Below are 5,000 nucleotides of genomic sequence, written 5' to 3'. Positions count from 1 at the left end.
GGATATGCTGGTTACATTATGTCTGAAACATATGAAGAGATGATTGTAGCTCGAAACTTTTTATTATAGGTCTGCTTGCTCAGGATTGAACTATAATCATAAACAAGAACAGCCTTGCTTCTTAATGCGTCGTTGGATCATCTAGGACTCCGTTTTCGTGTTGAGTGATCGAGTCCAGCTTTCTTTAGGCTACATTGAGAAATCACAGGTACGACAAAATGAAAGAGAACTGAAATGATTTAATCGATTATTGAACTATAATGAGAAATCGCAAGTGCGACAACAAATAAATGAACTGAAATGGTTTAATCGATAACTGAATTGCATTGAGAAATCCTAGGTATGACAAGAAATAAATAAACTGAAATAGTGTAATCGATAATTGAACTGTATTTAGAAATCACAGATGACTACAAATCAGTGAACTGAAATCGTTTAATCGATAAGTGAATTGTGTTGAGAAATCACAGGTACTACATCAAATGAATGAACTGAAATGGTTTAATCGATAATTGAACTGTATGGAGAAATCATAAGTTCGACAACAAATTGGTGAACTTAAATAGTTTAATCGATAATTGAACTGTATTTAGAAATCACAGGTGACCACAAATCAGTGAACTTAAATAGCTTAATTGATAATTGAACTATATTGAGAAATCATAGGTAGAACAACAAATGAATTAACTGAAATGGTTTAATCAATAACTGAACTGCATTGAAAATTCAGGTATGAAAACAAACTGCATTTGAAACGTATCGGTAGAAAATTTCATATAAAATATTCATTTTTCAGAAAATTATGAAGAAAAAAAACAGAAGGGCACTCTTTTACACTTATGTCAAAGTATAAACAAAGATGTTAAAAAAAAAAAACTATATCGCAGTGTAAGACAACTATGTTGCAGTGAATAAAAATTAGTTTTGTGATTATATCCTGAAGTTAAAATCTTCGATAATAAAAGAAGCTTGAAAAATATATATTGATAAAATATATATATATATTAAAATTGGGATTTAAAATTATTTTCTAGACAGTGCAGAATTTATAATAATCGCTTTCTTTTAGTAAAAGTTACATATTCCAATCTAATTAACAATCAGCAGAGTCGAAAGAGAGTCAGATAGAATGCTTTGCAATATTTGTTACGATTCTCTGCTCTCTGAGTTCAAACCCAACCGAGATAAACTCTGCCTCTCATCCTTTCGGGGTCAATAAAGGAACAATAATCCAGAGCGATGGATTCGTAAGAACGTCGAACATGATGCTTTGCAGTATTTATTTCAGTTCTAAGAATTGTGAGTAAACCCTGCCATGGCCTCCATGTGTAATAGACTTAATCTGCCGTCCGATTTAAATATCGATATCCATCACACCTGGATGGGACTAAAGGCAGGTTGTCTCACCTGTCTATGACTTTTAGGTATCTTAACACCCAGTGCTATGAGAGAGTCGTCCCCAAAGCGTTATGCAGCAGCGAACCGGCAAACAAGTAAAACATTGAGTATGTGCGGTGGATAAAGTTTACAACACTAGCACTGCTTTAAATTCCTAATTGAATTTAATCTTAGCTCTACATCGTCGTGATATAGCGACAAATTGTTCTTACACTATTTATATGTAGTCAAAGACTGGTGGTTCAGTTTACCCCTGGTTCGATTCAGATACGTGATGTTGATAAGCCACAAAAATGGTAAAATATCGATATGCATCGCTCTTGGATGAGACTAGAGGTGAGCTGTCTCGCCTGCATGTGACTTTCAGGTGTTTTAATACCCACTGCAATGAGGGAGTCGTCCCCAAAGCGCTATACCGCAGCCAACCGGCGAACAAGTAAAACACATACATTGAGTATGTGCAGTCGATAATATAATATTAGGGGGGGGGGCAAACTTAGACGCAAATACACACACACATATACACACACACGACGGGCTTCTTTCAGTTTCCATCTACCAAATCTATTCACAAGGCTTTGGTCAACCCGAGGCTATAGTAGAATAATCTTGCCCAAGGTGCCACGCAGTGAGACTGAACCTAGAATCATGTGGTTGGGAAGCAAGCTTCTTACGACTATGTATAACAAGATTATGAATGACACGTATTTTGAGATGAGCAAGCATTAGTGTGGATTTCCCAAAACTTTAAATTATAGTTTTTGATATGCTGCGACATATTTTTTGAGAAGCATTGCATTGTGCAAGTGAACTGAGCATAGAATAACACGTTTTCATTTTAATAAATAGCCTGCTATTTTATCTCTAAGAATTGTGGTGTTATATCACAACGAAATCCGCCAGTTTGCTCATCTTAGTTTAACCAAAAGACCCTAATGGTGCCTATTTTCATAATGTGAATTAATACATATGGATAGATGCATGTCTATGTATTTATTCAATTACTACAAAAACAGCGTTTCCCCAGAAAAAATGTTTATGTAGCACCTTGAGCAAGTATCTCCTACAACACCATAGGGCCAACACATGCTTTGTGAATGAATCTGTTATATGGAAACTATGTGGAAGCCCATAATGTATATATATAAATATATATATGCGCGCACGTGTGTGTGTGTGGATATGTCTTTAAGCATGTGTGTTTTTGTGTATATCCCCATTACCACCACTTGACAAGCGGTGTTGGTTTGGTCACTTTCCTGTAACTTAGTGATTTCGGCAAAAGAGAAATAAGTACCGGGTCGATTTGTTCGATTAATCTCTTGAAACGGTGGCCCAATATGGCTGCAGTCCAATCACTGACACAAGTAAAAGATATCACTAAAAGTGTTAATGTTTCACGTAATAGCAGGCTGAGTAAGGAAAAGGGATGAAGGGAGGTGTGCGGCGGTGTGAAATGAGTAATACTTAGCGACTATAGAAAATAAGTTCTTATAACGAAGAAAGAAAGATAATTAAGCACCAAGTCAGCATTAAGTTGTTAAAATGAAGGATGGAGGGAATAATATAAACACATAATGAAATGGACCGACCTGACAGAGCAATGGATACTCGTTTTGATACAATCCTCAAGAATAGTGTAGTTCTAGACATCCTACGCTTGAAAACAAGTGAGGATGGTTAAGCTAAACAACAAGTGAGAAAAGAATCTTGGAATGAGGTTAAATACCTAAATATTTGCATTGGGTTACTATCGCGAAGTTAACAATGTACATATAATAAGGTTAATTTCCAAATCAATAATAAAATTTATTAACAAATGAAAGGAATGGTTCATCATTGTCTCCAGTAACAGCAAAACATCTACAAGGAGCATTTCGAAGACTTAGCCCTGGAAACTAGAACACTGAAACTTGTAACTCGATTAAGATAGATTGAATGATACCCCATGCAGACGCGCAAGTTTTTGTAGAACATCTGAACTCATTATGTATATCTATCCAGTTTAAACTGAAAAAGAAAAGAACATGTAACTATTGTTTATTGATGTGTAGGCTAAAAAAACAGAATCAGGAATCAGAACGTCATTGATTTGAAAGCCTGCTACCATTGAACTCTTATTAAGCTATAGGTTCTCCCACTGTCATCGTTAAGAGCGTGTTGAGTGATTACATCAAGCAAAACCAGTAGGGCGAGGGACCGGCTTATACACGAGAAATTAGTTGGCACATTCTAAAAAATACATTCCTCAATAACACATACATAGTTCATCATGTAAAAGCCACAGTCACTCTCTAGAACAAAGAGATTAAATTCCATTGTCTGCCTTATCAAAAGTGCTTGCCCGTGTTCAAAAGTAACACGACACGTCGCAATTCCTTTCCAAGTATGAACCTACTCTGAATGGTTAAAACCTAACTGCATCAGTAACATTCTATCTGTTTGCGGAAGGGCTTATAAAAGAAGAACTGGAAGATTCCTAAAGGTCAGAATAGATAAACATAATGAGGGGAGAAACATCTAAAACAGGAATGGCTGGACAAATATGACGAGACAGAAGGAATCATATACTACTATGGAATGAAATTTCCGTAATAGATAAACAGCCGCGGTGGAGTCGTACAGAAACCTCAAACACGCAGCTTGCTGATAACCCAAATTGTGTGTCAGTGCCATTATTAGGTTAATATGGATGCCTGCAAGAGAAAAATGAATGTAAGCAAAGGTAAATTAAAGTTTGTACATACAGAGGTTGGACAAAATAATGGAAATACCTAACTTTATGGCATAATAATTTTGAAATATCTATAAAACCGTCAACAGCTTGTTTATTTTTATGTTTTTTGATTTATTATTAGTGTTGCTTAATGTTTTGCTAAAATTGCTGTTTCTTTTCAGATATCATCACAAAAGGTAATTAAAATTCATTAAAATGACAGGTCTATCAGACTTTCAAAGAGGTCAAATTGCTGGTGCTCGTATGGCAGGCGCTAGCGTAACGAAAACGGCCGAAATGTTTGGTGTATCAAGAAGTACTGTCTCGAAAGTAATGACAGCCTTTGAGAAAGGGGGAAATACTCCTCGTCGAAACAAAACTCCAGAATAAATCCAAAACTTTCAGATAGGGACCGTTGACTCTTATGCGAATTGTTAGAAAGGATCACAAAAGTACAGCTCCCAACATTTCTACAGAGTTTAATGGCCACCTCGAGAACCCAGCTTCCACAAAATCTATTCGCCGGGAGCTGCACAAAGCTGGATTTCACGGGAGGGCTGCAATCAGAAAACCATTACTTTCAAAAACAAATGTTGCAAAGTGTTTATAGTAGAGTATACCGAATTATAGTAGAGTATATAGAATTGGTCCCTAGAGATGTGGAAGAATGTTATTTTCTTGGGCGAGTCATCCTTTGCCTTATTTCCGACCACCGGCCGAGTATATGTGTAGAGACAGCCAAAAGAAGCATTTGACCCAGACTGCCTTCTTTCAACTGTTAAACATAGTGGAGGATCTGTGATGATCTGGGATGGGGGGCTATATCTTGGAAATCTCTTGGCCCAATGGTTTCCCTTCATGGCAGAATGAATAGTCAAGACTATTT

The sequence above is a fragment of the Octopus sinensis genome, linkage group LG4 (assembly GCF_006345805.1).
Source record: "Octopus sinensis linkage group LG4, ASM634580v1, whole genome shotgun sequence".
In the NCBI taxonomy this organism is placed as follows: Eukaryota; Metazoa; Mollusca; class Cephalopoda; order Octopoda; family Octopodidae; genus Octopus; species Octopus sinensis.
This window is presented reverse-complemented; position numbering follows the sequence as displayed.